The following is a 14,365-nucleotide window of genomic DNA, read 5'->3' on the forward strand; positions in this document are numbered from 1 at the left end:
GAGCTAGCCAATAGCCACATTGCAACATGGCGGAATCCCTGCAAAGTGGTTCTTCCCAGGTTGAAAGCCAATTAAGCCTAATATCATTGGTAAAAAAATTCGATATTTTTTTAATGTGAAGTTTTCCCAGTGGATATCTGTAACGGTAGACTCAGTAATTCCTGTATAGGTGTCCTTTTTCTGATGTGATCAGACATTCCTTCGGATTTAATCTCACTCAGATCTAATGTCGCCTGGCCATATAGACACTGAACAATGAGCTAAAAATCTAAGTCTTTGATATAGCTACTAATGTCACACATTGCATTCATCCTAGCTACTGTATTCTCAACTGGCTTGCTATATTAGGAAGCTCTGAGGGGGAAACAAATATATTTATATTATCTATAAAAATTATAAAAAAGCCATTAGGTAGCTAGGTATCTTAAACACAATGGGATCGTGGTCACGCTGTCTGGTCTCTGTTTCACTGTAGCTTAAGCTAGCTAGCTAGGTTGGAACTGCTGGGGAAGAGCTAATTGTATTAAGGTGGCCTTCCAACTTGCAAACCCTTTCAACACCCCATTGTTAGAGCTTACTATACTGTATCCCTGGTACCATAATGAGGATCAGGCTGTTGAAATGCAGTTGATTATGTAAATAGTCTTGTCGAACTCTGGTATTGATGGTCCATTTCTGGGTGAGTCGTTGATATGAATGTTCAGAGTGAAAGAACTGTGAACTCACATGTGATGTCCCACGTCTACCACAACCTCTTCTATTGTGTTAGTAAGCACCACATCATTTTAGGAAGCCATTGTTCAAAATGTTTTCATACACACAGTAACAATGGGAGGGGATGTGGCCTGCACAGGGGAGGACCAGGAAGTTGATCTCAGACTTCTTTTTAGAACTGGGATCCAGGTTGACAGTGAGGACAAACCCAGCCTGCCCCTCTCCTTCCACACAAATCTACAGTCGCTGGGTCCTGATTGTGACAGTGGAGTCTAGTTTGCACTGCAGGATCCAGAGATGGCATCAGTAGACATGTTTCCAGTAACCCAGGTTTATTAGACAAAATAAAAATAACAATCAGGAAAACATTGAAGAACCACAGTGCAATGACGTGAAGGTGGAAGAATGGTGCTGCTAAGATCAGAAATTAATCTCCTGAGTACACACCATAGAATCTTGAGTACATACCTAGTCCCCTGAATACAAACCAAGTAATCTTACATACAGGACTTCAAGTTGGAAAATAGTGAACTACTCCTTTAATGGAGTCTTAGGTTCTATGAAAGGAATGTTTCACAAAAAAAAAAAAACTTTATTGTAGTATTTTGTTCATTAGTCCTCTGCAATCAAGTTTAAGATAGAGAACTTTCAGTATAGAGGAAAAAGTGTGAAGATAATGCAAATGAATGCAAATGATGTGCAAATGACCTAAATGATAATTGCATACATTTTGCATCATCACACTTTTTGCTATGTACCACAGTGTTTCCCAATCGTGGTCCAGGGGACCCAAAGGGGTGTGTTGTTTTGTTTTTGCACTAACACTCACACACTGGATTTAACTCAGCAACTCAAGCCTTTGAACTGAATAAGGTATGTGAGTGCTAGGGCAAAAACATACATGTACACCCCTTTGGGACCAGGGCTGGGGAACACTGCTGTACTGAAAGTCCTCCATCTTCAGAACTTCACTGCTGACGTTCACATTATTGGGATTATATACAGGGTGAGGAAAACAAGGTGGACATTTGTAATTTGATTGAACTATCCCTTTAATTAGAGTTTCTTTGGAGATACATTTAGTTAGAGGTGCATTTGCTCTAAACATACATTTATTTGATGAAGGTGCTTTTGTCATCTCTTAAGAAGGCTAGGTGAACCTATCTGGATTTAGACTGTCTGCTACTTCAGGTCTAAGTAGGGGTACAACCTATACCACGTGACAATGTAGGACTACTGAAACCATTGTTAGACTTCTTCTTAGCCTTCTTCTTAGGCGTCAGCATGTTTCACAACTTGCCTAGTTAAATAAAGGTTAAATAATATTAAAATATGTACACGCTAAAATAATATAAAAACACATAGGGTGTTCACTCCTTAGGCCCACCTTCCTTTCTGCGTCAGACTTCAGCCTCATGTCTGGGGTGAAACATCTACTTCTGAAAGTACCATGCTTAGATTCATAATGACATTTCAGATTGAACTCTTTGCAAACAGCGACAGTGTCGATGCAAACAAGACACACTGGTTTGAAATGAGAGAAATATGATTAATATATTTTAACAGAACAGGTAGGACTATTAATACAGATATTGGTGATTTTACCACTGGAATCAGATAGAGATTATTATGTTATGGTCATTGAATTGATTAGCCCACTAACCACGTGTTAAATGTGTAGTGTAGCCTACACTGTGTAGGACTATGAATTGGGCAGCTATACGCTATTTGTTAATAGGCTAATTATGTTCCGGCCCGCAGACTAGCTAAAAGCCTAATTGCCAACCCCCGTTGTATATTGTAAAATCAATCTCCCCCTTCACCATCAACATTCAGATAATTCAAACACGTGTGGACATAGTGCTAAACTTGAAGGACTCATTGTCTCTGTGAATTGAAATGTTGCCACCAGTGCCCTCAGAAGAGGAAACAACAATACAATGTAGTCTAAAAACATTGGCTGCAAACTGCACAGATGTGAGATATCAAATTTTAGTCACATGCGCCGAATACAACAGGTGTAGACCTTACAGTGAAATGCTTATTTACGAGCCCCTAACCAACAATGCAGTTAAAAAAAATACAGATCAGAAATAAAAGTAACAAGTAATTAAAAGAGCAGCAGTAAAATAACAATAGGGAGACTACATACAGGGGGCGGTACCGGTACAGAGTCAATGTGCAGGGGCATCGGTTAGTTGAGGTAATATGTACATGTAGGTAGAGTTATTAAAGTGACTCTGCATAGATGATAACAACAGAGAGTAGAAGTTGTGTAAAGAGGGGGGGAGCTGTTTAGAAACCTCTTAGACCTAGACTTGGTGTTCCAGTACCGCTTGCCATGCGGTAGCAGAGAGAACAGTCTATGACTTGGGTGGCTGGAGTCTGACAGTTTTTAGGTCCTTCCTCTGACACCGCCTGGTAGAGGTCCTGGATGGCAGGAAGCTTCTACAGTGTTTCACTGTAGAAGCACATGTCCTCTTACATTTTAATCCCAGGTTGCATATCACAATATTTAAGGACATATCAGATGGTCTGCTCTGTCCATAACAGTCACACCAAGCAAAGGGTTGGTTGGTATAAGATTGAAATGGGTAAAGAATGTATCTGTGAAAACCCTATGAAATAGTTCCCCAATACCATATTTTTTTATTTTATTTATTTAACCTTTATTTAACTAGGCAAGTCAGTTAAGAACAAATTCTTATTGTCAATGACGGCCTAAGAACAGTGGGTTAACTGCCTTGTTCAGGGGCAGAATGACAGATTTTTACCTTGTCAATTCAAGGATTCGATTTTGCAACCTTCCGGTTACTAGTCCAACGCTCTAACCATTAGGCTACCTGCCACCCCTGATGTATATATTTAATGAATTACATGAATGGTGACCACAGTCCTTCCAACAATACATTTGAATCGTGTTTTACTGTGATTTTTTCTCCACCCTGCTGCATGTATTCAATGTATTCCATTTCAAATGTGTCTCCCAGTGCAGCTTTACTTCCGGGCTATTATGACACGTCTGTCAGTTTCTTCTATGTTTCTAGGCCTCTAGTACAATGGAAACATATTGTTTTTGGTCACTACCATTCCACAAAAATACCATGCTATTTATTTTTTTAATTGTACTACAAATTGTACAGTTCTTCACATCAGAGTGATGCTGCATGCCCTTTGTCTCTCTTGACCATGTCACAAAGCTCAAGGCGCGCTCTCCACTTCCCTCTGGTAGCCTGATAATACATCACTCCTGACAGACACAAGCTAAAACTCTTGCATAAATGTAGCAGCCTATACACCTAATCATTAGCGATCTGACATGCTGTATTGCATGGAAACTGTAGGCTACTAACAACAGCAGCTACATAGTCTAGCTTACTATGGCCCTGTCCCTCTGGCCAGGGTAAACAACATGTTATGTTGTGTATTATACATACAGTATTTCACTTCAAACAGTTTATTTCAATTAATTATACACAAGAGAAGAAGTTGCCCAGCATAAATTCATGGACACACATTTTATAAAATTTTTGTCATTTAGCAGATGTTCTTATCCAGAGCAACAGGACAAATAAGGGTTAACTGCCTTGCACAAAGGCACAATGCCAGATTTTTCACCTAGTCGGCTCCGGATTCAAACCAGCAACCTTTCAGTTACTGGCCAAACACTCTTAACCGCTAGGCTACCTGCCACCAGATCAATTAACTTCTTAGTGATCCCTTCCCGTTCGAATCCCGTTAACGGGATTGATTTGACAATATCCAGTGAAATTGCAGCGCTCCAAATTCAAAAACAGAAATACTCAAAATAAGAATTCATAAAACATACAAGTGTTACACATCAAAATAAAGCTTAACTTCTTGTTGATCCAGCCGCTGTCAGATTTCAAAAACGCTTTACAGCGAAAGCAGACCGTGTGATTATCCGAGGACAGCGCCCCGCATACAATCACATGAAAATCAGATAACAACCAGGCAGGTGCGCGACAAAAGTCAGAAATAGCGATATAATTAATGCCTTACCTTTGAAGATATTCTTCTGTTGGCACTACAAAATGTCACAGAAACATCACAAATGGCCCTTTTGTTCGACAATGTCCTTCTTTATGTCGCAAAAATTTCCATTTATTTGGCGCGTTTGATTCAGAAATGCACCGGTTCCAACTTGCCCAACATGCTTACAAAGTATCTAATAAGTTACCTGTAAACTTGGTCCAAACATTTAAAACAACGTTCCTAATCAAACCTAAAACGTAAATAATCGATAAAATTTAAGACGGAATATACTGTGTTCAATACCGGATAAATACAACGTGAAGCGCATTCCAGTTCACACGCACCAAGAGTCCACTTGGCTTGACACTCACAAAGAACAGCCCTACTTCTTAATTTCTCGAAAGAAAAACATCAACCAATTTCTAAAGACTGTTTACATCTAGTGGAAGCCATAAGAACTGCAACCAGGTTCCTATTAAATAGGGCTTCTCATAGAAAACTAATTGAAAACACTGAGCTCAAAAAAAGAAATTCCTGGATGGTTTGTCCTCGGGTTTTCGCCTGCCAAATCAGTTCTGTTATACCCACAGACATTATTTTAACAATTTTAAAAACTTTAGAGTGTTTTCTATCCAAATCTACCATGTATATGCATATCCTAGCTTCTGGGCCTGAGTAACAGGCAGTTTACTTTGGGCACGCTTGTCATTCAGATGTCAAAATACTGCCCCCTATACCAAAGAAGTTTTAACTTCAATACAGTTATTCAAATACATTCATCATCAATGACTAAAATAATGAATCTAGATTTAAAATACAATTTAATAAACACAAGTAGTCAATTCATAACCTGTTTATCATTAAACAAAAGTTGTTTACTAATATAAATCATCCAGCCAAACTAATGCTAAAAACAGATTACACCATCTTTATCTGATATACACTGAGTGTACAAAACATTAGGAACACCTTTCTGATATTGAGTTGCACCCCCATTTGTCATCAGAACAGCCTCAATTCATTGGGGCATAGACTCTCCAAGGTGTTGAGAGCGTTTCACAGGAATGCTGGCCCATGTGGATTCCAATGTTCCCACAATTGTGTCAAGTTGGCTGGGAGTGGATCTCTACTCCGAATAGCTTGTTCCAACAATTGGATTGAGATCTGGTGACTCGGCAGGCCACTGCAGTATGCTGAATTCACTGTCATGTTCTTGGAACCATTCCTGGACAAGCCTTGTGGCATAATAGTGCTGAAAAAATCTATTTGCAGATTGATACACTGCTGCCAGGAAGGGATGCACCGGAGCAAAAAATGATAAACTGCAGTTGCAGTGGGCTAAGGAATGAAAACACTGGACAATGTGAAAAACATTGCCTCGTCTGATGAATCCCGGTTCCTGCCGTTTCATCCTGATGGGAGGACTAGGTTATGGAGGAAACCACGAGTCCCTGCATCCATGCTGTGTGTCAGCATTGCAAGCTGGTGGTGCGATGGTGTGGGGTGGAGCAACGTTTGAAATGAAGCAACGTTTGAATGCCACATGATATCTAAACATCATCATCCAAGGTCATCTCAATATCTTTACAGTAGAAACTAACAAAACACACCAAAACTGACAGGGTGCACACTGATCAGTAAAGTAAAGAGAGGCTAACATTCTATAAAACGCTCCCTTTCCTCTGCACGGTTCTCTCACAGTGAGAAACAACAGGATTTCAATAGAGTGTTCTATGCTTTCTTCATTTGATCCAATTCAACATTGCCAATTATTTTATGAGATGAGAGTGAAGTGTCTAATCTTAGCTGGTCTGAGAGATCTGATGAGGCTTCTCTCCTTTATGTATACTTTGGTGTCTTTTTAAATTGCTCTGTTGAGAGAATATCTTCTCACAGTCAGTGCAGTGATAAGGCTTCTCTCCAGTGTGTATCCGTTGGTGTATTTTTACATTGCCCAATCGGGAGAAACTCTTGCCACAGTAAGAGCAGAAGTAAGATTTCTCTCCTGTGTGTGTTCTCTGATGACCTTTTAGCTCCGCTGATGATTTAAAACATTTTCCGTCGTTAGAGCAATAGGAAGGCTTCTCTCCTTTATGTATACCTCGGTGTCTTTTTAAGTGGCTCGGTTGAGAGAAACTCTTCCCACAGTCAGAGCAGGAGTAAGGCTTCTCTCCTGTGTGTGTTCTCTGATGAACTTTTAGCTCAGTTGACGTTGTGAAGCATTTTACACAATAAAAGCAGGAGTAAGGCTTCTGTCCTGTATGTTTACGTTCATGTATTTTTAACTGGCCCAGTTGAGAGAAATTCTTTCCACAGTCAGAGCAGGAGTAAGGTTTCTCTCCTGTGTGCGTTCTCTGATGACCTTTTAGCTCAGCTGTTGTTTTAAAACATTTTCCACAGTCAGAGCAGATGTAAGGCTTCTCTCCTGTATGTACACGTTCATGTAGTTTTATGTGGTCCAGTCGAGAGAAACTTGCCCCACAGTCAGAGCATAAGTAAGGCTTCTCTCCTGTGTGTGTTCTCTGGTGAACTTTTAGATCAGTTGATGTTGTGAAGCCTTTTAAACAATTAGAGCAGGAGTAAGGCTTCTCTCCTGTATGTATACGTTCATGTAGTTTTAAGTTGCCCAGACGAGAGAAACTTGCCCCACAGTCGTAGCAGAAGTAAGGCTTCTCCCCTGTGTGTGTTCTCTGATGAACTTTTAGCTCAGCTGTTGTTTTAAAGCTTTTTCCACAGTCAGAGCAGTAGTAAGGCTTCTCTCCTGTATGTATACGTTCATGTGTGTTTAAGTTATCCATTCGGGAGAAACTCTTCCCACAGTCAGAGCAGGAGTAAGGCTTTTCTCCCGTGTGTGTTCTCTGATGAACTTTTAGCTTCGTTGATGTTGTGAAGCTCTTCCCACAGTCAGTACAGGAATACAGATTCTCTCCTGTGTGTATTTTTAGATGTATTTTTAGCTTTGATAGAAATGGGAAAATCTCCTCACAATGTGGGCAGTGGTGAAACCTCTTAGCTCTGTGATCTTCCTGCTGTTGCTCTCTGGATGTGGAGAATGTATCAACATGGTCTCCTGTGTGAACAACATCAGAAGAACCAGTCAGTGTGTGTGATATACATGTCAATCAAATGTATTTTATGAAGCCCTTTTTACATCAGCAGTTATCACAAAGTGTTCTACAGAAAGCCAGCCTAAAACACCTAAAACACCAATGCAGATGTAGAAGCACAGTGGCTAGGAAAAACTCCCTAGAAAGCAGGAACCTAGGAAGAAACAAGGCTCAAGGGGGTAGAGAGTAACAAGACTCAAGGGGGTGGTCCTCTTCCTACTGTAATTGGTGACATGTATCCATATCAGTAGGCTGTACAACACAAAAAGAGAATACAACTATTCTAAAAGGGGGTAAGAGTCAAAAGGTACAAAAGGAGTGAAAATGATGAGCTATTTCATCCTCCACCACAAGGTTTAGTCACTACACAGACTCATTCTACAGCAGCGTTTCATGCACAGAGGGGAATTGGGACAAACAACAAACTTAGAAAGAACTTGTGCTTACCATGAGAAACAGATGTCCCAATCTCCTCCTCCTCTTCATCTTTAAAGTTGACATTCAGCTCCAGTGTTTGACTGTAGTCTTCCAGCTTCACTGATGCCATCTCTGGATCCTGCAGTGCAAACTGGGCTCCACTGTCACAATCAGGACCCAGTGACTGTAGGTTTGGACTCCCTGTGGAAGGAGAGAGGCAGGCTGGGTTTGTCCTCACTGTTGATATTACCGGCCTCAGACTTAATCTGAGTCGGCCTGAAGTAATAAAGAGAAACAGACACAAAGTTCATCTTGACAGTTCTGGCACTTTCTTTATTCTCTAAAAATATATTATATTTCTTAATGTTCAATTATCAAAGTCGTCTACTGGCTGCACCGGGTAACAGTATATTGGGAAAGTATTCAGATCCCTTGACTTTTTCCACATTCTGTTGCATTACAGCGTTTTTCTAAAATGATTCAAATGTTTTTTCCCCTCATCAATCTACACACAATACCCCATAATGACATCACAATACCCCACAATGACAAAGTAAAACTGTCTTTTTTTATGTTTGCAAATAAAAAAAATTATAATAACTGAAATATCACATTTACATAAGTATTCAGACCCTTTACTCAGTAATTTATTGAAGCCCCTTTGGCAGCGATTACAGCCTCGAGTCTTCTTGGGTATGACACTACAAGCTTGGCACACCTGTGTTTGGGGATTTTCTCCCATTCTTCTCTGCAGATCCTCTCAAGCTCTGTCAGTTTGGATGGGAGCGTCGCTGCACATCTATTTTCAGGTGTCTCCAGAGAAGTTTGAATGGGTTCAAGTCCGGTCTCTGGTTGGGCCACTCAAGGACATTGAGAATTGTCCTGATGCCACTCCTGCGTTGTCTTGGCTGTGTGTTTAGGGTCATTGTCCTGTTGGAACGTGAACCTCCGCCCAAGTCAGAGGTCCTGAGCACTCTGGAGCAGGTTTTCATTAAGGATCTCTCTGTACTTTTCTCTGTTCATCTTTCCCCTCGATCCTGACTAGTCTTCAAGGCCCTGCCGCTGAAAAACATCCCCACAGCATGATGTTGCCACCACCACAATTCCCCGTAGGGATAGTGCCAGGTTTCCCCCAGACATCACGCTTGGCATTCAGGCCAAAGAGTTCAATCTTGATTTCATCCAACCAGAGAATCTTGCTTCTCATGGTCAGAGTCCTTTAGGTGCCTTTTGGCAAACTCCAAGTGGGCTTTCACGTGCCTTTTACCGAGGGGTGGCTTCCGTCTGGCCACTTTACCATAAAGGCCTAATTGGTGGAGTAATGCAGAGATTGTTGTCCTTCTCCCATCTCCGCAGATGATCTCTGGAGCTCGGTCAGAGTGACCATCGGGTTCTTGGTCACCTGCCTGACTAAGGCCCTTCTCCCCAGATTGTTCAGTTTGGCCGGCCGGCCAGCTATTGGCTGAGTCTTGGTAGTTCCAAACTTCTTCCATTAGAGAATGATGGAGGACACCGTGTTCTTGGGGACCTTCAAAGCTGCAGAAATGTTTTGGTACCCTTCCCCAGATCTGTGCCTCAACACAATCCTGTCACAGAGCTCTACAGACAATTCCTTCGACCTCATGGCTTGATTTTTGCACTCACATGCCCTGTCAACTGTGGGACCTTACATAGACAGGTGCGTGCCTTTCCAAATCATATCCAATTCATTGAATTTACCACAGGTGAACTCCAAGTTATAGAAACAGCTCAAGGATGATCAATGGAAACAGGAAGCAAATGTTTTCACTTTGTCATGAGGATTATTTATATTTTTTATCAATTTTAGAATAAGGCTGTAACGTAACATATGGAAAAAGTCCAAGGGATCTGAATACTTCCTGAATGCTCTGTACATCATCCACTCACTATCACAAGGGTTAATAATGACAGACTCCTTTCATAGAACAAAACTGGTGTCAAACCATGCAAGTCTCAGTAGCATGAAATAACATTACTTTCTCATTGAAACAATTCTACTGCTAATTTCATTCACAGTGGGAAGTTGGAACGAATAACAAACTTAGTTAGAACCTGCTCTTACCATGAGAAACAGATTTACCAATCTTCTCCTCCTCTTCTTCATCTTTAATGTTGACATTCAGTTCCAGTGTTTGACTGCAGTCTTCCAGCTTCACTGATGCCATCTCTGGATCCTGCAGTGCAAACTGGGCTCCACTGTCACAATCAGGACCCAGTGACTGTAGGTTTGGACTCCCTGTGGAAGGAGAGAGGCAGGCTGGGTTTGTCCTCACTATTGATGTTACTGGCCTCAGACTTAATTCTAGTCGGCCAGTATAAATAAAAGAGAAACAGACACAAAAGTTAGTCTTGACAGTTCTGGCATTTTCTAAAAAATATATTAAATTTCTGCTTGTTCAATTATCCAAGTCAGTGTTTGACTTGAAATAGGTGCCGGTACTGTGCACTGCAGGAGCTCCACAATACTTTTGAGTTAATATTCTATAAGAGGAACATGAGCTCAAGCAGTAGACATTTGAGGTGCCGGTACTCTGCTCCGGTGAGTTCCAGTCCAAGTCAAGCACTGATCTCATTTCAATGGATCAGGTAGCTAAGCACCGACAACATATACAATTAATTAATTAAACTAATTCGCATTAGACACAAAGTAATTTAAAAATTAGGCTATGCGACTTAAGTGCACTTAATATATAGTAGATATACTGAAATTTACATACACTCATAAATGACAAAAACCATGTATTACAAGGTTGCAGCTTGTTTGTACTATGTACTATTTTCCTGAATAACCTTGTCTTCAATATATTGTTACAATACAAAACCAATAGCAATTCCGTTCACACCATACTAACATTTATAAAGTTTGAAACGACTGAATGTGTCTGAATATTACTACACATGTCGAAAACGGATAATTACTTTCAGCTTCAAAACAGTACTGCAACCGTAAAATTGTCTCTCTGCTGCACCCGCACTGCCTGGACTGACGTCCGTTAACCCAGACCGAGTGGGCGCCGCCATTGTTCCAACTCGTGAATTTTACACAAACCCAATCATGCAAAACGAACTCAGAAATATCAAATAAATGTATTCTTTATGAAATTACCTTGAGAAAAGTATGTACATCCACTCAGACAAACCAAGTCTCTAGTTAACGTTATGTAACTAACTTATCAAGTAGTTATCACGTTCTTCATTCTGTTTGACACAAAAATAACACATCAAACCTTAACCAAACGTGATATTACCTTAATAGATTTGTTACCTAGCATGGCATGACATGTTCTTTCGATATTATACATTTTAAACATTCTATTACATACCTGTAGTAATAAATAGAAACGGACACAAAGGTTATCTTCTCGACTGTACCGTTCTGGAGCTTTCTCTACACTGAAGAATGGTGCGCTTCTGTCCGGAACTTCCTGTTCTCCCACTAACACCGTCCGTACGTTCCGGGATCCTTGGGATGGCCCTGCCCCATTACATGGAAGGCGGTTGGTTCCACTGACTCCTCCTCCTACCGGACACAGGATCGTAAGAAAAGCCGTGCGTGAAACATGTAACGTAACCGTAAAAAATAAATATGTAAACGTACTATGTTACGACCATGAATGAACATTTACACAAATGTTTACTTTACGTCTCCCTTTACTCGGTTACAGATCTTTTTTATATGTACAAACTTTTGTCTGGAATGTGGCATCTGCAAAACCGAATGTAGCTAGTCAATCAAGCAACTCTGCCCAGACGTTAGAGTTGCTTTGCAGATTCCGGTTTCATTTCCAAAATAAAAGTCTAGATCTTGTTTTAGAACGGCATTCGATAACGAAGTTGTACCAGTAGATGACGTAGTATAGGCTTGGGCCTTCAGGAAATGACTTGTGTGAGAATTATATAATAAAGACACAGAAGAGAATTGTCTAGAAAAACCGCCTGAACTGCAAAACAGAAAGTAAATATGATTTAGGCTAGGCCTATTCCACTATCTAAATATGCCATGATGTTGTGTGTTATTTAATGACCATATAATTGCATAATTTATTTGTATAGCCATGCGGGGCTAATGAATCATGTAACCTTATGAATCACACTATTTCTACTATTTGGGAGAACGGACATACATTAGGCATTTTGATTGTTGTATTTGCGAATTCCACTCTGTATGTAGGCTTGTTATAGTCATTTGCGTTGCACAACCCCATCACGTAGAGGCTATATCCATATCAATAAATGAGACAAAACAAAATATTGATTAAGTTTTGGCTACAGTGGCGATTTTAGCATGTAAATCTTGGTGGGACAAAAAAATACATAAATTGGGATGCGTGCCAGCAAAGCCACTACACAACAACACAAAACATTACATTAATTGCACTAGAACGGTGCAAAACGGTGCCCACAAACTGTAAGGGCCACATAAAGCTGTCCCAACATCTTACCACTGCTACACCTGGCTATCAGCGGAGCCTTGTCTGGCAGCGAAACAGTTCATTCAATCTCATTTACTGCCTTTTAAAAAAACATAGCTGATATGACTGACTTGCTTAAACAAATGTGGTTTCTAATGACAATTGAGATGTACAAACTATTGCATAAGGGAACGACAAGCGGGATAAGCGGCAATCCGTAATTTCGATTAAGACATTAATGAGCGAGCTAGGATGGACGTAGTCAATATAAGTATTTGTTTAGCACTTTTGAAATGTACAGCGATAGAATTCAGAACATGGGCCGTTCTTACAGTGTTCTCCCTGTACACCAAGTCAGAACCGTAGGATAAATAAAGGGGGCATAAAATCAGACATTGAAAGCTCTTACAAAATTCGATGATTACATTTCTCTAAAACAGGTTATATGCTACATGTGCACCACCAAATCAGAACAGTAGGCAAAATGAAGAGGGGTAAATAGACCAAAGTATTAGGGTGAGGTACATGGGCTACTAACATCTTACTACACAACATACACTTAAAATTACTTTCTTAGCTACAGTATACATATCTCCCTGGCATATTACATTATTTATGCAGCAGCATACAAGACATTTTTGGACTCACCTTCTTGTGCTGTGCTCACTTGAACAGGAAGGTGGCACAGCGGTCCTCCGTGGGCAAATTTTGTCATCAAAGTCTGGCATTCTCTGGATTTATGGTGCTTTCAAGACAACTGTGAACTCGGAAAAAACAAGGTCAAATCATGATGACATCCCTGATTTTCAGGTCGTAGCGCTAGAAAGAGGCCTGAGTTCCCGATTTACAATTCCGAGTTGGATGACTGTTCAAAACGTATCTCCCAGTTGGAGCTCGTTTTTTCAGAAATTCCCAGTTGTTCTGAACTCACAGAAGTCAAGTTTTCGCAGTTCCGAGTTAACAGTTGTTTTGAGTGCGGCACTAATCATGCTTCATTGGCAGCACGGCTAATGTTGAATGTTTCTCATTTTAAACTTGGAAAAAAGACCCTTAATCCCAGATTTGGGAGCACACAGCCACTGTCACTGATTCCTTCCAAACCACTCATTGTTGAATTTGAGATTTCAAACTTGTTGTGTAATGTTTGTCCAATGGCCGATGAGAACCGATACGTTTTAGCTATAATTTCTCTTCATATGACAAGGATTAATAAGGATTTGCCAGTAGATTGTCGACTTGATTCATGATGATGACTGCTAACTAAGATTTTGTCCAATCAAAGCTACTATAGACATAACGTGATTTTACATAATTTTATCTGGGGCCAATGACCTTGAGGCTTCTTGGATGGGCACTTCTAATGTAACTTTATTGCAGCAGCCAAGGGGCTAGAATTTTCGATGTCTCCCCTTATATTTGGCGGTGATATAGTGTCCCTGTGAGTGACAGAACACTGAGCCAATCATGGCTCTGCTCCACCTGCCCTGAATGACGGGTCGCCACTGTATCTGCATAATATCTAACAAGCGGGACAAGGGCAAGGAAAACATATGAAACGCTGATGCACAATCTGAATAAGTGACAGCAAACTTGGCTGCCCGCTGCAAGTTGAGGACAGTTTACATACACTTAGGTTGGTGTCATTAAAACTTGTTTTTCAACCACTCCACAAATTTCTTGTTAACAAACTATAGTTTT

This window comes from Salvelinus namaycush, chromosome 40, assembly GCF_016432855.1.
Source record: "Salvelinus namaycush isolate Seneca chromosome 40, SaNama_1.0, whole genome shotgun sequence".
Classification (NCBI taxonomy): domain Eukaryota; kingdom Metazoa; phylum Chordata; class Actinopteri; order Salmoniformes; family Salmonidae; genus Salvelinus; species Salvelinus namaycush.